At 40.3% G+C, this 24,422-nt stretch overlaps 1 protein-coding gene across 13 annotated transcripts in view; it reads left to right on the forward strand.

The window, feature by feature from the left end:
• The first annotated feature begins 2,523 nt into the window (after positions 1 to 2,523).
• Positions 2,524 to 24,422, forward strand: part of Tenm2 (teneurin transmembrane protein 2) — a 1,246,916-nt gene continuing 1,225,017 nt past the window's right edge. For 3 of the 13 annotated variants that reach the window (XM_052758552.1, XM_052758554.1, XM_052758555.1), the window contains exon 1: positions 3,092 to 3,574. The gene's annotated coding sequence lies outside the window, so the exon portion shown is untranslated. Of the gene's footprint in view, positions 2,655 to 3,091; positions 3,575 to 16,810; positions 16,829 to 24,422 lie in introns of those variants that run through there. The other 10 variants (XM_052758548.1, XM_052758553.1, XM_052758558.1 and 7 more) reach the window with 5 other exon arrangements.

A 24,422-nucleotide genomic window follows, 5' to 3' on the forward strand; every position in this document is an offset into this window, starting at 1 on the left:
TCCCCTTGTCACTGAGGATGTTCAACATTTCGCTGCCAGCAAAACTATACAAAATGCACCTTTTCCTTTCCTGTGATCTGTGGCCATTGCTGTTAGTGCAAGTGACCATCAAACCAGTGAGACTTTGTGTTCTTATTTGCAAAGTCAGAGCGACAGGGCAAAATAGAGGTGGAACCTGGGAGTGATAGCAGCTGGGAGGGATGGTGCACAGGGCTGGCCTGGTTCTCTGAAGCACCTCCTCTCAGAGGGAGGACTCCCCTGTTCTCCAGCCAGTGGTCTCTGAACATGCTGACCATTGCCTCTGCCACTCAGGACAATGGGAGCCACAAATCTGAATGGAGTAAGAAGAGGCCTGCATTTCAAACCTAACTCAGAATTATCAGATAGCTATGGCCCCTGTGAAACAACTTAAGTCTCCGAGTCTCTGGCTCTTTAAGGCTTTAATGCCAAAAGGACGGTACCACTGGGGATCTTCCTGTTGATAAACATACACAGGTCTCCTCCAGTCCAGAGCACTCTTGACTCTTTGTGCAACCCCAGTCAACTGTGAGGTTCTGAAGATACATAAACTTCAGTTCAAATCCCACCTCTCCACTTACTCGTGTTTGGCAAATGGGTTTGGCCCGGAAGGGGGAGGGGAGCAGAGATGCTCTGTGGGTGAGATTAATGTCTGTCATGTACCTTTGGGGTTTCCAATCTAGTACCTTGGCCTTCATAGGGCCATTTGATTTCTTCATCTATCAAATGAGAGTATTAGCACCTATGCAGAATTGTAGATAAGTTAATATGGAAGATCCCGGAGTTTGGTGGAAGCACAGAAGTAAGTTACAATTACCTCAATGCATGCCTTATTAACGCTTACTATATCGAATTGTTTGCTTCAGCATTTTACTATAATGCCATCCTGGATGTCTTACTTCCCTACTTCCCATAAGCCCCTCTCATGTAATTTAATTAGCTACTGAGTAACAGGTGCAGGGTGGCCTGGGCCTAAGCCCTGTGGACTTTAGCACCAGGCAGATCTGAGTGAGAGTCTATGTCACTTACCTGGATTTGGACAACCTGCTCAGCCTTTCTCTGTTAGATGGCAATAAAAAAATGGTCATACCTCAGGAATGATTCTTCTTCTGAGAGTGGTGTGGTGGTTGTGGGGGGTGACACCTGCCATTTTCTGGAGCATAAAAGTTGCTTCGTTCCTTCCCGGATGAAGCTTACAGTCTGGAGAGTTTGTGTTTGAGGACTTTAAAGATACATCACAAGTGGAAATTTTCACGTGCGGGACAATTTTAAAAGAAAACATACATGATACCAAGAAAACTTATAGTAAGGGAAATTTGCCCAAGCAAGAGAGATCACAGGTCCCTGCAGAGCATGAAGGATAGATACACGTTTTCAAGATGAATACAGGGAAGGAAAGAGACTCCTAACAAGCTTTCTGCTTCTGTCCCTCATTAGCATCACAAGCATATGATCACCTCTTGCTAGAATGTGAACTCAAAAAATACAGGCAAGGTGTCTGTCATCTTCTGTAACCTCCAACACAGAAGCCTTGAAGAGACTAAATACTGGTCGATGTCACCGTGTTTGCTGAATGGCATTAAAACACTGTGCCTGCATCTCACGGCTTTATCTGGGATGCAATTAAGAAAGAAACATATTTCAGCCAAAATAGCATGGACCTTGGATTTTGGCAAACCACATCCTTGTTCCTGTCGTTGAAAGGAGGTAAACCCTCTCCGGGTTTTGGTCTCTGCTTGTGTACAGTGTGGGGAAAGACTCACAGTATTCAGCCAAGCCATAAGTAGCGTTCATGTCATTGCTATGAAAACATTGGCAAAAATCAGCCATGAAGTTTTTCAAGGTCTGTGGGTTGTTGGAGGCTAGCCAGGTTCAGCTAGGGGCCAGGGGATGCTATCTATCCCCAGCCTTCCACCAGGCCTTCCCCTTGGTGGAAATGCCCAGGGCTTGTAAATGCACTGCATTCTGTCTCCAGGGGCTGAGTCGGACCCTGAGTTTAAATTTAGGAAGCATCAGTTGTAATTGACTGGCATTTGGTATGGTATACTGGGGCCCCATTTCCATTTGAGTTAACCATACAGTATCTGGATAGAATAAAATCAAATAATTCACGGGCAGCACACAGCATGAACCTGCACATGGCAACCAGGCAATATACATTTAGCTGTTGTTATTACAATAACTGCCAGGCCCTGCTGGGTTGTTGTTGTTGTTGTTGTTTGTTTGTTTGTTTGTTTGTTCCTCCCAATTATTCCAAAACTGAACCAGTTGTTTCTTTTGGAATTCTCTTTCTGAAAGACAGAAAAGGAACTGTTTTCTGAGGCTTGGAAGCCTCACTTCCCTATTTCCGCGCACTTGGGGGCAGGTTTAGGGCCACCACCTGGCAATCCAGGGGAGGTAGGTCTGCAGCTGGGAAGGCTCAGGAAACCCTGCCTTCCCTAGGCTCTGCCCTCTCTGCTGCGCTCTGCATTCCTAACCCTGGAAGGAACCGTCTGGGTCCAGCCGAGCACTGGGCATGCTCGCGAGCCGGGGCAGGCTCCGGTCGCCAGCAGGATGCGTAGGCTGGCGATGCTCCCTAGTTCGCAGAGCCCCGGGTGCAGCCGTGGTGCATCGGGTTTAGCAAAGCAGAGTTCTCGGTGCGTGCAGCTAGGGAACTGGGCCTGCCCGGGACAAGCCCTGAGCCGAACTGAACTCTACGCGGCCCGGGCTTGGCGCGCTCAGTTTCTGCTCTTGGAAACGCCCGGCTGGAAGGAGGAGGGGGGTGTCTCTGCAGACAAAGGGGTACACGTGCCCCTAGCGCCCCTTTTTCCCAGCCGAGAGCCCCTCCTGGAGCTCGCTACCCGGTAGACCCAGAGGCACCAACCCAGCTGGGGCTACTGGGCCCTGTGCGCGCGCTCGGGGCCGGGGATTGGCTCTCACTTCCCACAGAGGGACAGCGCGGGAGGGCGGGCGGGCGGGCGGGCGGGCGGTGAGCGGAGCTCCGCGCCTCTGTGTGTGCGTGTGTGCGCGTGTTTGCATGTGTGTATGTGCGCGCTCGCGCGTGTGCATATGTGTGTGCGCGCGTGTGTGTCTGTGCGGCGCGCGGGCGGGCGCGTGTGTGCGCGTGCAGGAGCCACTGGGTGTGCGTTGCGTGTGTTATGGGTTTGATTCCAGAGCAGGTTGCACATTGGTCCTGGGTGGCTCGCAGGCTCAGGTCGTGCTTGGGCGTCCTCCTCCTAATCGTTTCTGAAGTAGCAGTTCCAGCAGCAGCAGCAGCGGCAGCCGCGGCAGCAGCGGCAGCGGCGCCTCCGCAGCAAAGCCTGAACTGTGCAGAAGCAGCGAGCACCGTTTGGGGAGTCTGGGGGGCGGGTAAGAGGGAGGAGGGAGAAAGCCTGGCTAGGTCTTTGGGATTATTTTTTTTTCCCCTTCTTTCCCTCTCTCTCTTTCTGGAGGGTGTGTGTTGCCCCCTCGAAGTGAAGGAATTTTGCTCCAAAGCGAGCTGGGACCGAAGACTCTAGGCTAAGTTCTCTCTCTATGTAGATGGTGTCAGGGAGCGAAGCTACTGACCGAGCTGCTGGTAAATGTTTTTCACTTCTTACTCTTTAATGCTTAAGGCTTTTTTCCCCCTCTTTTTTCTTTCTTCCTCGTTTCCGTTCTGTTGCTCTTCATTCTGCAATCGCTCCTGAATCGCTGCAGTTTTCTCTCCCTCGCCTTGCGTTTGTGCAGTTTGCAACTTGTTTCATGGTTTTCTGTGTATTTTTTTTTCTTATTTTTTTTTCTTTCTCCCTTCATCCTCAGATGAATGCTGGAACATTTAAATTCGGCACTTCGGGAGGTCATCATTAGTTGCATGAGTTTGGGGGCGGGGAGGGGAAAGATTGGTAGAGCCGGCTGTTATTTCCCTGCAGAAGGACTTGCCGCTTTCTCTCTAATGTTCATCGCAATTATAGGGATTCTTTTAGGATTCATTTTAACATTGCATTCATGTTTAAGGTTATCGCTCTCCGGGATTACAATGCGTTTTGACTCAGTTTTAACAGCATGACCGATGCCAGTGATTCCAGACCTACTGTATGGTACACGCTGGCTAAAATATTCAAAATTGCAGGAAGAATCCTTTGCATTCCGAAAGAGAATTTCTTTAAAAATGCTGTTTTGCATTACATTGCTGCAGATTTGCAGGAAGCAATAATAGACACGGCTTTTCATGTGGCTTGCAAAGATAATAAACAGATAAGTGGCTCAGTGCATCCTCCACTCCACTGACTGAGCTATGGTTAAATTTACTTAATAATAAATTTGGGGTTTTGAAGAAGCAGGGAGGATGCTGGTATTGTTTTATTCACAATTGTGAGACATACAGAGCTTGCTAACCTCAGACCAGCCCTCTCTCAGCTCTTACTTGAAGTGGTGTCTTGTCAATTGGGGAGAAGGAGAGTAGTTTCTGCTATACACATGGAATGAAATTATTTAAAATAGCCAGTGTAATGCATGCAAATTGGACCCTTACTCTTTCTTAAAAACAGAATTCACTCCATCACCCTTGCTGCCAGGGTCCATTTTAAACATTATTTTTAATATCACATATAATAGTTCTTTAATGCCATCAAATAATTTGAGTCCTTTAGAGGGTTCTGGGTAGTTACGATATTTCATTTGTCTTTTTTGTTCCTCCTCAAGTTCCCAGTTCCAGTTCAGTAGAAAAATTGAAGGGTCAGTAAGTAAAGGCAAATCAGCGATTTAGAAGGAAATGGGTTTAGGGTTGGAAATTTTCTGCTAAGCCATGTAGAAATGCATTGGTGGTATTGTGGGAGCTGTACAGTAGAGAGGAGAGCTGTGCTTGTACATTATCACCTCCAAATGCACGGGGCTCTAAACTCAGATGAGGAGACCCAGGTTAGGAATGCTCCGAGGCACATGTGCTTTTGCACAGGGAGAATATTATTCTGTAAAGAAGACTGCCTCTACGGTGTAGTAGCCACCTCAAGAGCAGCAGGCTGCCTGGGTGTAGGGAGCATGGCTTGCCGTAATACTGTTAAACTTCACTTTAATGTAAACTTAGCTGGTGTTGGGAGAACTGCAGAAGGTAGCATAGTGTATTCAGGACTGAAGAATAAAACCAGCTGTAAATTAACTCAAGTAGTCAGGTTCTGCTGTATGTTAGAGCAAATCTCCCTTAAACCACCTTGCAGGTTCACCTGTTCTGTTTCCCCTAGGGTTGACAAAAGCCATTCTTAAAATTCCTGAGATCTAAACCTTATTTCTGCCTTTGTATCCTACTAATAAAAAACCGAGGCATCTTATTTGGAAAGAGAGTGCTGTTTATTCAGGACTCTCTTGAGATGGCAATGTTGCCGTTTTAAAATATTTTCATGGACCCTTGAGTTTACCATTTTGATTAAATTGGAGGAGCAAAACACTCCGCTTCTATTCATTTAGAACAGTTTTTGACTGAAGGATTTGCTTGTATGAATCATAAAGAAACAAAAATGTATTCACATAGTAACCCCCAATCCTCTGAAACTAAGGCATCCAAAACATCTTAGTATTCTCCTTCTAAGACCAAACCCAGGGCAGTGCACCCCATGCTGAGCAGCTACAGTAGTAGTCCACAACACCCACAACCATGGGCACTAAGAGAGAGCTGACCACCACATTGAGGACTCTTTTGATGGGCCCATGGGGCAAGCCATCTAATTGGAACATATTCAAAGCACACCTTTATATACAAACATCACAATTAGCTTCCTTCTTAGCATCTTTACTGTAGAGGAAGACCAGGACTGTGCTTTTTTTTTAAGAACACATTTCTTTCCTGCTGAGGTTGTTTTCTGTTTTGTTTTGTTTCCCTCCACCCCACCCCTCTGTGGACTTCTAGTTTCCTGGCAACTTCTAAAACGCTCTGATATTTTGTGTTAAAATATTCAACACCTCCATGTTTTCAACTCAATGGCAAGCTATACCACTGTTCAATTAACTGGATTTTCAATTGCTCTAATGTGGTTTCTCTATGGTAGCATGTCTGTGGCTTGTTGGTGTAGTTGATGGGTTTATTATTATCATTAAGTTTATTATTAAATCTTCACTAAGAGCCTTTAACTCATGTGCCTGATGTTGATTTCAAGTTAATGTATCAAAATAGTATCATCATCTTGACAGGCTTGTTGGTAAATTAGAGAGTTTACTTTCAGTTGGTATTCCTGTGGCATTTCAGTATGTGCAAAAGCTTTGCACTTCCTGGAGAAAGTAACTTCTTTTTTGGCAAGGGAGCTGTGTAGAAGGACAGGTGTCTGAGACTGGATTCACAGACCTTGACAATCATGTCTGACTCTATTGTTAGAGTTCCTGCTTGCATCTTTATAGGAATGGAGGTTTTTCTGCATGTCCAACGTGTTGATTATGCTAGAGCTACTGAATGTTTCTTAAAATTAATTGCAATTCCCTTTCCTTGTGTGAGTGAAAGGAACTTTGAACTAACTGTGTGCTTTTCAGGAGCACCTGCATCGCCTAGCTCCTTCCTAGTTTTCCCTTTTGTGCAGACTGATTTTGAGAAGTGATTTCTGGTGAAATATGATCAAGGTCATTTCCAAGGGCTTTTTTTTTTTTAAATCCCTCCCCATCTGAGGGCTGCAAGTTAATCTGATAGTGAGATTTGGAGAGGGAAAACTTACTATCAAACTGCTTACCTCACACAAGGTTGTGGACAAAGCATCTTTTCTTTTCCTCATTACTTTGCATGGAGCAACAGTTTTATTCTTTGATCTGCTGCTGACTCCTGGTAACCCTTATGTGTTCACACTCTCCATTCCACTCTCTGAAGAGGTGGAGCAGAGGACTTTCAGCCATCAGATAGCACCTAAATACTTGCAGTTTTAATATGCATTTTCAGTGAAAAGATACGTAATGGTATTTGATTAAATGAGATAAATTTTGTGAGTAGGGAATAATGAATTTAATGTTTTTTTTTAAATATATTAGTAATTTTATGGAATTCCTTCTGCTGAGAGTCAATAGCAGCTTTGCTAAAGTATTCTTTGTATTTCTTGGTTTTAGTTTGATTTATATAAGAAATAGTCGCATTGTTTCATAATATGTACAACCAGCAACATACAGTTATTTCTACTATCTTGGTCTCTTTTCCCAGGTAAGAAAGACAAAACACTTCTTAATGTAATTATTTTAGATGAACTAAGAGTTGTGCTGCTAATTTTTTCAAAAGGCCCTAGAAGCTATAGAAGCATACATCCATTTCTTTAAAACATATGTGTCCCTGCACAATGTAGTATATTGTATATACTACCTTGTTATTCTGAACTTGAAGTAGTGCAGCTCTCAAAAACCAGTTGCTGCATAGCAAAACATGAAGAACTCTGAGAACTAGTCCACAAATGAAGTTCCTTTAGTTTTTTTCCCTAAAACTCTTTCATTGGTCCATTAGCCCCGGGCATAAAATTGCAATCTTCATAGGCAAAAGGAATTCTCAGGATGGGGGAGGGGGGGAGTGGTTGGCTGTGCTATGAGTGAAAAGAGAGCAGGTGTTTTAACTCAGTAAGCTTAATAAAGAGAAATCCAAACAAAACAATGCCAGTGGTATGTTAAAGTAAAATCTATTTCTCTTGGTAAAGAGTTCCACAACTCCTCCCCTGAAACAATGTGACTTGAACCGACCAGTTGACAGCATCCCTCATATTACTAACAGTGTGGGCCCCTGCTAGAGTGTGCATGCATGAGAAGTGCTAAACAGTCAAGTCTGTCTTGAAGAAATACAGTGCTGTGTGTTTGGGAAGAGACTTGGTTCCTCTGAGGTGCCCAGTTCTGGACTGGCCTGCAGTTGGGAAGGGGACTGTGTCTGCCTGCAGATCTCCCGGTTTGGGGAACTGTCCCTCCTGCTGCTCTGTCTTCGCTGAGGTAGCTCTGTCACATATTTTGAGACACAAATACAAAATACGAAGTTTTTCTGCTTGTTCGTTCTTTTCAATGCAGTAGAATAGAAGGTAGATTTACAAAAGTTTAAAACTCAGCTTCCAGAAAGTACATTTTATTGCTTTAATCAGTAAGCTACTTAGTGCTTTATAAGCTTTGGCTTGTTTTGTTTTGTTTTTTTTATAAGTTTAGACATTTTGCATTATACATCGTCATTGGAAATGTCCTTTGTGCTTACTGGAAGTTTATAGAAAAAGGAGTTTTGTACCCTGTCAAATGATATAGTTGGGAATATGGTTCAAAAGAATAAGCAATAAATTTATTAACTTATTTATGTTCCTTAATGTTTACCTACTAGAAGGTAAAGCTAAAGTCGGAGAGTATTAGTTATATCAAAGCAATAAAGTTGATACTCAGGGTGATATCCCAATTCTAAATTTTAGAGGGGACAGGGTTCTTTTGGTAGGAACTTATATTTAAATGCTGTTTTTTGGTTGTTATTGCTTAGGGCTTAACTGATATCCAATGTTTTGATATCTCTCCTGCTTTAAGAGGAGGAATAAGAGCATATATGGGAAAAGTATACTGAAATAGACCTCATTTGGGCAGAGATTAAGAAAATCCAGTTGTGTAAAATAACCATTTAAAAAATGTAAGCATTTAGTATCATTTTTTAAAGCTACATCGAAATTCCATTCTAAATGTTGAAAAAAATTTAAGTTTTTAAATTATTTCTAATGATGAGACAGTATTATAGAAGCTATCTATATCTATGCCTATAGTAATCTGTATATTTGTACATCCAAAATCATACTTATTACTACAGACTCTTTGCAGCTCATTTTTAAATATTAACCATGCTCATTTTGAAGGCATCGGGGACATTAGGGCATTTGAATATATACTACATTTTCAGCAGAGATTACTTAGAAGACACACAGAAAAATGAAAACTGTACCAGAGTACATTTTAGTCTTTACCTTAGTTTATTCCTTCAATATTCAATATTAGGATTCCAGAGACAAGTCAGGTACTGTGCCTGTGGTGGCAAGAGCAATCTGCTCTCAAAATGATATCCAAGAAATCAAATGGGAATGGAAGTGGGCACTTTCTTTACTATGCAGGAAAATGCCCTTTTCTTTGGGTGTGCAGGGTGTATGGGAAAAATGATTTCATTTCGTGTCACTGTAGCATTTGCACAGGCAGTAATTGTGCACAAATGTCTGGGTACCTTTTTGTCTCCTAGTCTATCCAAGTCCTTTCTATTCACGTAGCCCTGTCTGATGTGATAACTTTACTTGGAGACCTCAGTCAAGGTCTGGAACTATCAGTACTAGTTTAGTGATGGAACAAGGGAAGGATAGTGGGTGTTGGGGGAAGAGGGCACTTAAGAAAGGAAAAGAAGCTCTGTAGTTGGTTAACCTTTTCTTACACTAATGCTCTTGCCTCCAGTTTTATTTTTAACTTCACTGAAATGTCTTGGGAAAAGATAACCTGCTTCTCTCTATTTTAACCCCAAGAATAACATAGATATTACAGAGACATTTCACAGTGGTTAGGGCTGTACAATTCATATGACCCAGCATCTAATTTTTCTCTTTCCTAATCCTGTTTATATATCCCTACATGCCATCAGACTCAGTCAGATGAAACCAATTACTAAGAGGGGAAAAATCAAATTTATTTATTATATTTATTGGATGTGTCTGCTGCTTAATTACCCATTGGCAAATTTACATGTGGCTACAAAAAAGGCTGTGGGTGAGTGTGGAAAAACGATCAATCATCAATCTCACAGCTACATGAGGCAGCCAAGAAAATAAACAGGAGGCAAAATCAACGTGTCCTTTCCCCTTGCAGTATGGTGAGAATCCAAAACCTGAAAGATATCATTTGAAAATCAAGGTGTGTCTGTGTTGACATAGGAAAGGTCAGGAAATCTGAAAGCAGTAACTTTCCTAAACAATCGCTATCCTTAAGAAGTCTAGCATGCTTTATACTCTTAGAAACACGTAGTGATTTAGATGTTGAAAGTGTAGATTGGAAAACAGACTCAATTTTCTAACCAAGCAGGTGATCAAGCCCATCCTGGAGAGGGATTGTGAGTTGGGGACAAAGGCAGGGAGTGTTAGTAATATAAGGGTCTGAATAGGTACGAAGAATAAGGTGAACTCAATGGCAGAGCACTTGTCCAGCAAGCACAAGACGCTGCATTTGCTTTTCAGTTCCAGGATGGGAGAAACAGAGAGAATAAGGTGGTACTAAAGAGGGGAATAAGATGGTGTGTGCAAAGTTTTATTGTGGTTGTGAATTGCTCAAATAGGCCAATGCTAAGACAGCATTGCTACATTTAAAGGAGGTGCTTGTATTTGGCCTTTGATGGTACAGATACATGTAAGCAGGCTTTTATTATTTCTCTTGTGTATTTTCACTTAAGATTCCCTCTGCAACTAACCCTGGTTATTTCTCTTGTTTTACCCTATCAGTCTAACGGCATAAATCTTCAGTGTGGTTTCTCTCTTATTCTGCCGCCCCCAATTCTCATCATATTTTTGGAAATCTACTAAGGTGGAAGGAAATGGCTCTTCAAAGTAGGCAGTGGCTGAACTATTCACTGTTTCACAGAGATTTGGCAAAACCAAATTGATAGGAGGAATGTTATTGATAATCACTCTTCACCCAAAAGGACTGGTAAATTGTTATGTCTGGCCCATTCTGGTCTCCCAAGGTAGGAAGTGAATATGAACTTCAGGGAAGAAAACAGCACTTTGGAACTTGAGACATTCGAAAGCTTTCTTCCAGGATGCAGGATGAGGTGTGTTTTCAGGAGTTCAGTGCACTATGAATGTGTCGTTTTGTGAAAATGATGGTTAGATTTGTGATGTATTACTAATTTCCATTTGTTTGGGAAAGCTTCTATTGAAGAACTATTTCAGCATTAGAGATTACAATTTTTTTCTTTACTTTTTTTTCTGCAAAGAAATTAAAATGGCAACATGAATCTTGAGACTTGAAAGGAAGGGTGGGTGATCCTTGTAGACTCTGTGAGAAACGTGTTAAAGATTGAGCACAGCTTTGTATTTCTTCTAATCTTAATGTTAAACCTGATCTTATAATACCTTTTATTACAGAATAAACGTTGCTTGTAGCTGGATTCGCTGTAGAAGCCAAACAGTAAATAGATACAGAGGCTGAACTCTCTTTCCTACAGCAGCGATTTTTCACTAAGCTATTCCCTAAGGCCAGTCTAGGTATATGAGGGGCACCACTTCTTTTTTATATGATTTGTGTATGTTCCCATAGATTGTGAAGTCTATTTCTGGGCAATTTTCAAGTTAAAATTGTGTTACGGCTACCCTGAAGGTTGTCATTTCTTGGTTTTTCTCTTGTCAGTCAATTCATAAGTGTTTATTAAGCCCCCATGGGGTACACACAGAATCATACACAGTTTAGGGCATGTGTGTATGAGGATTACTGGTTTGTGTGCTAGACGTTTATAGTTTATAGGTGAAAATACCTTATGTTGATGTATGTGTATATGTTTAAAATACGATTTTAATTAGGAACATTCAGAAGTTTTTGCCACTATGCTCCTTTCCTTTTCCGTTTTATTTATTTACCGATTTGTTTTGGTGTATGTGTACAGCACACATTGAAGCCCTTCCTTGCAACTTCAAATGTATTTATTCTACGAAAAGCATAGCTTTAGGCGAGGTCAGGGATCTTTTCCTTCCATTTCTTTGTTTGGAAACATTCAGCTATCTGGTCACGGGCATGCTTACCCACAGGGTGAAGCCAGAAGGTGAGTATTCAACGGTGTGTCTCTAGCTGCAGAAGTCAGGTCCTCCTCAACTTCTGGGTTTCCGAATAAGAAGAAATCCTAATACTGGAGCTTTTCAGAGTCTGTGCCTCTTACCTGTGTGACATGAATCAGTGAGTGAGTGGCTAAGTCACTTCATACCCCAAGCTATCCATTTGCATTGTTCATAAGTGATACTTATGATTTCCTGAAAAAAGAAAAAAAAGAGAGATCAAGAAGATAATTTTGACAATTCCAGAAACTGCTAATTCATTCCTCACATCCCAAGGGTGAAAACTCGTCTCTGAAGATCTCTTTCCTCAACATGAAATCACAGGGTTAATATGCAAGTTCTGGGGTTTACTTTTCATGTGATGATGCTCGTAAATTTATCTCTTATCAGTCATTTGCAGGAAAGGTAATGTTCTTGAAAAGCATGAGGTGACTAGCTTGAAAGTAGATGGTAAAGGAAGAGTGCATGGAGGCACTGTGACCCTTTCTGAGGCTCCAGGTAATAGCTTCCTGGACTTTGGTCCGTCTGCTCTGACTTTTGAGATCCCCTGTCAGCTTCATGATTCATGCTCATTTTGACTGTGACTTTCAAGATGTTCATAAGTCATTTCCAGCAAATAGTAGACAAACCATCCAAATTTCTTTTCCATCATCTGTTCCTTGACTGTTTGAATTGGAGAAGCAATGGGTGAAAAAATATGTAGAGCCATTGATGGTGTGTTCTTCTCTTAAACTTAGGCACTTGGCTCATTTCTTTTTGGTTGGTTGGTTATGAGAATGTCTAAGCACTTATGAGATAGTTTATCAGCGACTGTTGGGGTCCTTCTGGATGCACGTCTTTTTGATAAGCGATATTTTTCTTCAATTCACAATATTGAAACACATCTTTTTTTTCCTTACTTTATTATATAATTAACTGAAACAATTTGAAATGTTTTGTATTCGGAATCAGGTCGTGTTCTCATTGTGAGGGAGAGAGAATAATCTTGGGTTATAAGGCTGATCAGACTCTCAGGAACTTTGAGAAAGATAGGAAACCAAGCTCAGTGCTGCTGCCCCTGGGTTCCGTTGCTCTGCTGGAGCCCAACATGTCTTTTGCACTAGCAACTGAGCTTCCACTGCCATTGCTGTTACCACTAGAAGTGTATGTCTTTGCATCAATCATGTGCAAATGGACAATCACTCTGCCCTTGATTCTGAGGCTTCCTTGTTTCCTATTCAAAGTTCTAGGCTGATGTATCCCATCCAATTAATGGTGACCTGTCTTTCTGTGGTGGTTGCACCCCTCTTACTAAAACTCTAAGCTATTGGGGCTGACTCTTTGGTGTTCCGTACTGTGAGACAACAGTGGACAGTCTATAGAAGATAAACAGAATTTCTTCAGACTGAAAGAAGGGAGTCAATAAAACATGTAAACAACAATACTTCAATATATTTTATTATTCTTTATATTGAGCTATAGGATCTTAGGTGATATATAACAAGTACCTCAGAATATGCACTTGAAAAGTCAATAGCAACATGAAGATCTTTTGTTTCCTAAAGACAAATCAGAGGCTATTCCTGATTATAAAATTACTAAGCACAATGCTTTTGATTTTCATAAACATACACCAATCTAAAATATGTAACTTATAAAATTCATTTTCTCATTACCAGGAAACTTAGTAAAATGCTATCCACTCAAACTCTTCTTATGTTCAAAGTTAAATATAAATTACCTGCAATGGACCAATCTTTGTCCAATTGTGAATATTCAAAGTTCAAAAACAGCTAAGTAGAAGGTAGAAAGAATTTGTGCAGAGGATAGAGGGATCAGCTGGATGGCCTAACAATGGCCAGTAAGCCAATCAGCCACATGATTTGTGCATGAAATATCATAAAAACTATGCCTCGATTTGTCAATTTGAAATAAGAATAATTGTGGCACTTGAAAGGGATACAACTGAATTTCCTTTTACTTGTGTGTTCAGATTCTCTGAGGTTTAAAGCATTCTGCCTCTTACTAAATTATTAGTAAACCCAGTGAGGTACGGGACCACGCAAGTAATTCGTATCCCAGATACAACTTTTGCTTCTGAAGGCTCAGTCTTTAATTCTTCAATTCTGAATTAATATATTTATCCTTCCATCACTGTCTCCCAAGGATTTTGAGAATTAATTAGAAACAAAATCACTTTCAGTCCTTGGATGTTACACTCTGTGCTGAAAAAATATGAGACACTGAAGTGTTATTAATAACGACAAAGGTTCATCCAATAAAATAATCTGACTGCCTGAATTCTCACATGGTTGGTATTTTCTAATATAAATTACTGTAGGATTAGATAGTTAAATATTGAATATTGTCTCATTTAATGCAGTTCTATGAAATATTAATGATAATGATGATTTTCCAGTTTGGGGAATATGAAGATGGCTTTTTACTGACGAATAGCTTTGACCAGTAACATAATACATTTTACAGAATGATAATGAAGATATTTAAATGAAGGTGGAAGAGGAAATCAGTGACCACAAAACTGATGGATTCCATCTAAGTCAAAGGTCACAAAAATTTGTCAGTGTTAAATAGCTCTGTCTCTGAAACTATTCCTACGCTACTATTGTGACCACTGTGAATAGCTTTGCGAATTTCTTAAAAAAAAAAAAAAAAAAAAAAAAAGAATAAGAAAGAAAGAAAGAAAAAGAACAGATCTACTCTATTAGGCCTTTGCACAGGAGAGCCGTTGATGTTGTTTAGCTGGCATGAGGTGTAAAAGTCTGAAAATTGGATTGGGCTTTGAAGGAAGGCTGGCTGTGTAGAGTGTGACAGTTGAAATGGGATTGTGCATGAAGTTAAAAGAAAGCAAAGGGGAGGAAAGGGTGGGGGGAGGGAAGAGAAAGAGCTGTTGATCAAATGGCCCAACTGGCGTTCCATAGGCAGACCTTGAATTGAGTACTTAAATGTATAAAGCCAATACTTTCGAATTTTATTTTCAGATCTTCTCTGTTTTGATGTTCTTGATTCTGTGAACTTATATTTCAAATTAGAGAACTCAGAATTGATGAGAAATAGGGTAAGTGACTATTTTTGCAACATTTTGTCATGAACAGAGAATGAGAACATTTACCACTGCATCAAAATGGTTTAAATGTGTTTGTGTTGTTGGGATATTTTGTGCCCCCACCCTTTTCCAGGGGAACTTTAATGTTTTGTGAGATGATTTTATTTGAAATTGCAGTTATCCTTGTTTCATACCTAGTAATTTAACAGTTGAAAAGGCTCCTTTTTTGTTCTTTGTAGATAATGTATGTGGTGTGAGTGAAAGCTTTTTTTTTTTTTTTTTTTTAAAGTGTTTTGGGGTTGTATTCTTTTAGCACAAACTTATTCCTTGATAAAGAAGCTGGCTATAATTTTCAGAAATCACTGTTTCTTTTTCTTTAGTTGTTGGGTAATTGCTCTTTGTATACACTGTGAAAATGTTCGTATAGACCAGTGACAAAGCCTAGCAGATGCACTTGTAATTATCTGGAATTTAAGTAAATTTTGCATCTGATACACACAAAGCAAATGCTTTGTCCAAGCAGGCTCAGATACTGCCATGTGGATTGCTGTGAATACAATGAGGAGATTTTTAATGGAAAACAAATGGAACTATTAGTAAGTCTTTTTTTACTTGAAAAGGCACCAGCTTTAGGCGTAGCCTCCAGCTCATTCATATTCATAGTTGGATCCATTCTAAATATGACCTTTAAAACTGAAAAAAACTTTAAATCTTTAAAACAAAATGTGATATATATATATATATATATACATGTATACATATACATATATACATATATATATATTAATCAAAGCATCATCAAAGAATTCTTGAGAAGAAATGGTGAGATAAATATTTGTTCCATATTCCATTATTTTACTATTAAGGAGAACACTGAATTATTATAACTTAAAAATGTAAAAGGAAATTTCATATTATAAATAAATCATGCCATAGATAAAAGATAATTACAGTGTTACTTTAACAACCTCAATTCACTAGGAAAACCTAAGAAAGAATATGTAATGGGTCCAAACTCTACTTACTGTAAACAAAAGCGGTCTAGCCAGAGGAGCAGTTTCATGCAAAATCCTCTCTTCCCAACTTTGTTGGAGATCAAGTCTTCCGCTGTGTAGCTCTTTGTTGTTGTCTGGCTTACATAAGTGTGATCTTTGAAGGTTTAATCTTTTTCTCTGTGTTTATTCTTAGAAAATGTTAAATTCAAGGAGCTCCTCGATTCTCTTAAATGCTTAAGTCTTAAGTTTCAATGACTTTTACTTTCCACAAGAAGGTTATTGATAATTGATCCCAAACACTTTTTATCTCACGTGATTCCGGGGAACTCGGGAGCACCTCAAGCCACAGAGAGCTGGCCTCCCCGGCTGCTCCCTGTTTTCTTCGAACTATGAGGAGACTTGGGAGTAGCAGAAGACAATCTCTAATTTTTTTTTTTTTTTGAAGAATCCAGAGCCTCCAGAGGTTTTAAGGCTTGAGTCATTGTTTGAAAAGAAAAAAAAAATTTTTTTTGAGAAGAAATTTTGAAGGAGAGGGAGAGCCTGACAGAAGGGTTTTAAGCTCCAAATTAGAATTAGACAGATGTGCCAAGCCTAGAATACCGTGGCTCTGCAATCATGCCCCCACCTGAGGCACTTTCCAAACAAAATGCAGAATGGCTTTATCTAAGTATTTTTCACTAAATTGCCAAAGTGACAGAAATTCCTCAGCTCAAGCTTGCTGCGTGACTTGGTGTGGTTTATATTTCCTAGTGTCATTCATGGTCCCCTTTGCCTCCTTGCCGCCCCTCACCTCCCCCCCCCCCCCCAGCTCTACCATCTATTTCTCCATCTACCACAGACTATCTTGGGATTTGGAGAAGAACCAGGTATTTTCCTTGGTATTTAAGAAAGTTGCTATTTTGAAATTCCTTTAGAGAGCTGTGGGCATTTTTATTTCAGTGTCTCTACGCATCTCTTTCTCTTTCTGTAGGAGAAACTGCTTACATAATAATACCCAGGAGCAGACCCTTGGGAATTGCTAAGCTATTTGATGGAGGTTCCGCAAGAAGAGAAATGTAAGAGCTCCCTTGTCCTGTGTGGCTTCCCACGGGGGTCTCAACTGGAGATATTTACACAATAGCAGATTCTCAAAAGGATAAATATATACAAATCCCTCTTTCCAATTGGGAAGAGCCAGTAGGAAACAGCACCTGGGAAGAGGAGAGCCCACTAATAGCTCAGCCCCACAGAGCTTCTTGAAGGAAAAGCTCCAGAGCCAGGCCCCAACTGTCAGCAGAGCCTGCCAGGGAGACAGATGCTGCCTTTGGAAGAGACTTTTCTTCAGTTAGATATTTTGTTCTTGTAGATGGCCAACCGTGACTCATGGGGGAAACCAGAGAGAGAGAGAGAGAGTGAAAGTGCAAAGAAAGGAAGAGTAAATTAATCTTTTTATTAAGCCCTCTTTAGGATTTAGCCATGGTTGTAAATGTCAAGCTGGGGAACTTGCCACAAACCAGGAGAGTTGTGAAGACAGGTGCAGGGTGGTAAGCTTATGCCGGGTGATAATAGCATCACGGTTAACCTGCTGATAAAATGATTGGCACATTTTCCCAAGGATATCTGTGTAAAATAGGAGTGCAGGCATTGTCCAAGGATCCAGGCCCAGGAAGCAGGCTTCTAAGAATGGACTCATCCTTAGCATTCTCCGTGATGATAGTGTGTCCTCTGCATTCTTTCCGTGCCTCTCTGTGTTTAATTTTTGTTGTTGTTGTTGTTTTTAAGACAGGATTTCTCTGTGTAGCTTTGGAGCCTGTCCTGGAACTCACTCTGTAGACCAAGCTGGCCTCAAGCTTACAGAGATCTGCCTGTCCCTGCCTCCCAAATGCTGGGATTAAAGATGTGTGCCACCACTGCCTGGCATCTTTCTCTGTGTTTATGTGTAATATTTGCATGTCAAAGATGACTTCTTTTCCCTCCAGTCACTTGCCATGTGTACATGCATTTGCACAACTCTGTGTGTGTGTGTGTGTGTGTGTGTGTGTGTGTGACATATACATATATCACACCTATATAGCATGTCACCAGGAGGCAGGGTTGTTGCTGTACCCTGAAATATCAGCTCCCATCTGCATTTATCATTCGCTTCCACATCTAACTCTACAACTACATTCAGTGGGTTAGACAAAAGTGCAATCTATCTGCTGTTGGAGAGAGTGAAATACAGTTTTTGTAACTCGTACCTATTGCTAGATTGTTGGTTTTCTTAAAATCTTAAGGAAGGGGCTAGTATTGTAGGTTATTCCTCAGATTCCTCTGTTTGTCTTAAAAACAAGAACCCCATTTTCTTTCGAAAATAAATAAAATCACAGCACTATTTCCCTGATTCCTGTTGTTGGAGGAGAGGGGGTTGAGAACGTTAGGCTGTCTTAGGACTGAGTTATTTCATAAACCTCCTGTGTAGGTCAGGCCTGGAATAAGATGTGTCTGAGTGCCTGCTGGCAGCTCCTATGCCAAACTCTTGACATGACATTTTTCTGATAGAGTTCCAGTAGTGGTCCTTTTAGATCTGCACGTCTCCACAAGTTAGGATGGCAGCTAGCCAAAAGGTGTGTGTTTGTGGGGAAAGCAGGCTTTCATTCCCTCCACCTCTCTCTCCCTCCCTCTCTCCCTCCCTCCCTCCCTCCCTCCCTCCCTCCCTCTCTCTCTCTCTCTCTCTCTCTCTCTCTCTCTCTCTCTCTCTCTCTCTCTCTCTCTCTCTCTGATTTGAAGGGTACTCCAGGCATTGGAAACCACAGCTGTGGAGCCAATTTAGAGAGAGTAATTCACAATTGACTTATGGATGAGCTGGCTCGCCTTCTTGAGCCACGGTGCTTGTCTGGCCAGCATGGAACTATTTGAGATAAGGCTCTCCACTCCAAAGTCTGCATGTCTTTCACTGTTTCTCATATCAAGTCAAGTGCTAAGAGACTGTCTGTCAATTTGTAGCAACGCCTTGAGGAACTTTGAATCAAGAAACCCATGGTCCTATTGATCCTGCAGTGAAGGTGCTTGCATTTCTTCTGAGGCTTTTGTGTGTGTGTGTGTGTGTGTGTGTGTGTGTGTGTGTGTGTGTGTGTGTATAAAATTTAACTCTTTCAGACACTTACTTGTGAATCGACAAAAAGAAAAGACAGATGATTCTCCTTCAACTGCCAGTGGCTCATTTCCTTTGTTTTGCACAGGTACAGTATGTGCTAGATAAACTTACATTGAGTGAACTCAGTATGATTTTCTTTTCCTTGGAGGGTGTGTGTGTGTGTGTGTGTGTGTGTGTGTGTGTGTGTGTGTGTGTATGTGTGTGTGAATGACTTCAGTCAGTTTTCTTTCTTTTTCTAACTTTTGTTTTTCTCTCATACATTAAGTCCTGACAAAAGTTGCCCCTTCTTCCACTCATTCCAGTCCCTCTCCCCACCCCCCCTTCCCCAAATCAACTCCTCCTCTGCCCCCCCAAAAGAAAAAAAAACAGGCCTCCCGGGGATATCCACCCAACACGGCCTAACAAGATACTGTAAGATTGACACAAACCCTCATATCAAGGCTGGACATGGCAACCCAGCAGGTGGACAAGGATCCCAAGTGCAGGGATAAAAGTCAGAGACATCCCCCAGTCCCATTATTGGGAGTCTTACAAGAACAGCAAGCTACACAACCATGAAGTATGTGCAAAGGACCTAGCTCAAACCAACATAAGGTCTGTGTTTGTTACTTCAGTCTCTGTGAACCCCTACGAGTCCTACTTTAGCTGTATATCAATTTTCTTGATTTCATGCTATGTATTGGAATTTTATAATTGCACCCACTATTTCAGAAATAAGGAAATCACTTCCCTCTGAGCTCAAGAAGATCTTCTCAAAAGAATAGACTTTGGGTTGGGTTTTGAAATTTTCATTCTTTTTCCTACTTCGCAGTTTCACAGAGAACCATAATCTTAGAAGTTAGGAACACAGCTAATGCAATGAGTTTACTGTTAGAATTGACACCACATTTTATGTTTTAGTTCATTATAAAAGGCCACCCTGTGGGCCAGAACTACCTGTTACCTATTTGTTATATGATTATCAATCAAGAACATTTTTAGAAAATAGTTTCAAATAGTTGAAAATAATTGAAAGAATATTTCATGACACTTGACAATTGTGTTAAACTAAACATTCTTCATCCACAAATAGATTATGATTAGATTACATCCATGCTCATCCAATTGTTACTTTACTAGGACATCAGGAAAGTCTGTGAGTTAAGACAAGAAACTATTATTTGGTACTTAACAGAAAAACTTCACTATCATTCACCAAAAGTATGGTTTGTGGTGCCTAGAAGGCAATGTGGCAAAGCCTGTATTCCACTCTCAGTGCTCATATACACTGTTGTGTATGGCCTGCCTTTGGATGTTAAAGGTGATGTAGGAATGTGCATATGAAGTAAAAGAAGACTGTGTATTTGGACAAAACAATACTGTTCCTGAAGTTGATTTTATCATAGAATGGATGTAACTCTTTGAGTTGGGAGGGAGACATATTCGAAGAAAAGTACTTCATGATTTGAGCTTTTTTTTTTTTTTTTTGATATATGGGTGCAAATTGAGCTAGCTGCCTCCACCCTTCTGAAAATATACATATAGCAGTTACTTGTGAATTACTTGTCATTCAATCGGATTTGCCAAAGTATACATTCTTAGTGTTTATTCGTACGTCATTGGTGTTAATCTTCAGCTCCCATTTTTCAGGGTACTTCTTTCCCAGAGAAATCAGTTTCATTTATAGTGGATCCAGAAGCAAGCATCAGACACTAGATCCTCATATGCCTGTGGTTAGAAAAAAGAAAAATGGAAGTGTGTCCTGTAATTTCCCTTAGCAGTAAGAAGCAGAAGTAAACCAAACCCCTTCAATATGAGCACATAACAGGTAACGACAAGAACCAATGACACATGTTGAATAGCCATTCTAAGAACTTTAGAAGTACTCCCCTGTACTTCTTGGCAGGGGGTCTGCACTGGCTTTCTACTATGGTAACAAACACGTGAGACAATCCACTTAAAGACACAAGAAGTTTGATCTTATCACTAAAGATGATCCATTCCTTGATTAGTCAGCCTATCGCCTCTAGACCTGTGCTGGCACATCATAGAAATAAAAATCTTGAGGAAGCTCTTGTCTCTTTGCTAGAATAAAAAGCTAAGAGGAGGATGAAGCCATAGTCTTAAAAATCCTCTTAAAGTCACTGCCCCCAGTGACCTTTCAATAGGGGCTGGGAAACAGGTCTTCACCAAATGTATGTTTGGGAGACACCTATCTAAACCATTGCAGAGTGCAAAGAAGTCATTTTCTTAACCTCATACTTTATAAGAGATTTAAATAAAGGCAAATAAATCTTAAATCATTTATCTGGATATTTAAATGATTAAGTACAGAATGGATTCCAAGAATGTGTCAATGAAGTATTTTACTTGTCGCTGTTCCATGGGTCCCACAGAAACACACACAGCATATTTTATATGTACAAATGCTGGTGATAAGGCATGAGTGGGAGCCCATTATTTTAAACTAAAATGTGAAAACTGGATCCAAATGAATGAGGTAGATAATGGAGACAAAAAGAAAGAAGTTATATACATACATACATATATATATATCATATACAAATGAGAAAAAAATAATAAAGCTAAGGGGTCTGTGAAAGCAAAAATTATCTTCATTTATCATTCTGAATGTTTCTATCTGTTGTCAGTCACCCCATTACTATTGCTTTGGGGCCTGTGGAAGCTCACCATGGTTGGGAGTATGTGGTATAGGAAGCCCTCAACCCATAGGTAAAAAAAGAGAAGAGGAAGGACACAATGTCAGTGGGTAAGAGTGTCAGAATCAAATTATCCAGTTAGTCATTGATTCATTTAACAAGCATTGAGAGCGATTCAAGAAGGGCAAGCTAGTGACCAATGGGTCATGAAGACCCTGGTGCTGATGAGAAAAATTTTTTAAATTTTACTTTCAGCACAGAAAGAATTTCCTGGAAGATTTTAGGCTAATACTGTAACAATGTTTTTAAAAGCTAATCACCTTCCTTTAAGTCTAAGTTATAGTTCTATGAACTCGACTTTAAAAGGACATCTATCAAATGTCCCTGCTATAACTAATGTGTAGGAAATTGCTGTAAGAACTTTGTTGAAATGGTACAGTGGGATATAACTGGTACAATGCTGTTTTTTCCAAGATCTATAAGACTGAGTATCTGTTTTTTCAATGAAGTGGAAAGGCCAACAAAGTTGAGAGGTTCAACAAAGTTGGAAAAAAATAGATAGGCCTAAGATCTGAATATCTACCATATATGTTTAGATCTTGATCCAAATTATTAATTAATTGATTGATTGGAGGCAGATACAAATTAGGAAATTAAAGAAATATGAACACAAATTAACGTAATATTAAGAAGCCAATGTTTTGAATGTAGCATTGTAGATCTATTCAAAAAGTAGAATCACCTATTTTTAAGAATCCATATCAAAGCTTTGCAGATAAAATAACTCTATAGTTTGCTACTTTGCTTCAAAGTAAAATGGAAATCAAGAAGATGATGTTATAGAGAAGACATCTCTGACCATGTTGAAAGTGTTTAATGAAGTACGGAATGTTCATCAGGCCATCACACTGCTAATATGTGCACTTCAATGTATGCATTATATTGAAGATTGTTCCCCCCCCATGGTGTGTGTGTGTGTGTGTGTGTGTGTGTGTGTGTGTGTGTGTGTTTGAAGTTTTCCTTAACTTTGCATTAAAAAATACATAGTGCATGGAGAATGGAGAATAAGATGTCAAGAATATAAAGGACTCGTGGATTTCCAAAGGAGAGACAGTGAGGCTTAGAAACCTTGGGATATATATGAGGGTTATTATTTTTTTTCTGAGACAGAGTTTGTCTGTGTAACAGCCCAGGGTGTCTTTTGTAGACCAGTCTGGCCTCACACTCACAGAGATCCACCTGCTTCTGCTTCCCAAGTGCTGGGATTAAAGGCATATACCACTACTGCCCAGCAAGTTTTTTTTTAAGTTTATTATATTTATTTGTTTTGTTTATGTGTGTGTGTGTGTGTGTGTGTGTGTGTGTGTGTGTGTGTGTGTGTGTGTACCACGGTGCTCATCTTTAGGCCAGAGGACAGCTTTTAGGGGTTACTTTTCTTCTTCCATCATGTGAGTCCAGTGATCAAACTTGGGCAATCATCCTTGTTAGAAAGTATCTTTACACACTGAGTTACCTCCCCAGTCCCATGGGAGACATTTTTGAGATGAAATCCACAGCTCTTACTGATATATTGGATGTAAATGTGAAGACTAGGTAGAAAACAAGGAAGGCCTCTAGGGATGTGGCTTGAATATTGAGTGCACAGAGAGTCCATTTACCGAGAAGGAAGAGCTGTGGGAGGGCAAAGTCAGAACCACACCTACAAGTCAAGAGCATCCACTGTAGGCAGATTGTCTGGGGAGGAACTGTAGAAGACCAGTGGTGGAGGCAGAGAGTATGCAGGGCAAGACCAGTGTGCCTATGGAAATGGGTGCTGAGCAGATTGACACAAGTTTTGAAAGCTAGAATACTGAGAGAGGATAGGGATGTCACCACTTTCAGGGGGAGGAAGCAAGAAGGAAAGGAAGCAATACAAGAGGTTGTGAGGTGCTTGTGGTAGATGACAGACAGGCTCTGGCAGAGCAAAACAAGTGTGGAACAGAAGGGTGAGAAGCCAAGTTATGATTGTGGAGTTTAAGGGTGAGATTTATATAAAATCTTATTTGCAGTGTGGACGAAATTCTTAACTGAATTGCAAGAAGATAAGAAAGAACGGGATGGAGGGAGAAGATGGAACAATACTGGAACTTAGAGTACAGGCTTAGGAACGTGGGGGGCGGTCAGGAGAGCGATGCCAACAAAACGAGGCAGAAAAGAGTTTTAGTAAAGCAGGGCATCAAACTGGTGCTAGAGTCTGAAGATGCGCACATGTGATTTGACAATTAGGACATTGTTGTTGCATTTTAACAAGATCTGATTTCTAGAAGGGGCAGCTGGTTTGGGTTAATCCATCCAGAACATGGTAACAAGGAAGCTATACCATTTGGGCAAAGACCATATGTAAATTAGGCAGGTTATATCCGAAAATATTTTACCAAATATATACATGTTTAATTTGTTAGGACTCGCCCTCTCATGCAATTAATACTCAGAAATTCTAATTTTACTTGCTCTCTCAATCACATTATTTGCCAGAAGCTTTATATTATAAACCACACATTAGAATTTAAAATTGAGGTTGTGTTTAAGAAAAATCTGTTGCTAGACCCTTATGATGCAAAAACCCATCTCTAACTTTGCCATTTTCCTGTGTGTTTGTTGCTGAAAGGAAAACTTGACAAGACTGTAATCGGGAAAGTATTCTGTGTGAAGAAAATAATAGATGTTTGGATCTCAATATAGTCTCGCTTTTTGAAGATATCAAAATTGTTCTGATCTAACGTTTTAGCAAGGAACCAAGCAATAAAGGGGAGTAAACATTTCTGAAAACTCTGAAGCAATGCTTTCTCATACAACATTATCTCACTAGCTTGTACAGAGCTTAATTTGAAGAATAAATAAATAGTTGAACAATTA

Source organism: Peromyscus californicus, unplaced genomic scaffold (assembly GCF_007827085.1).
Source record: "Peromyscus californicus insignis strain IS unplaced genomic scaffold, ASM782708v3 Scaffold_3__1_contigs__length_106647218, whole genome shotgun sequence".
NCBI lineage: Eukaryota > Metazoa > Chordata > Mammalia > Rodentia > Cricetidae > Peromyscus > Peromyscus californicus.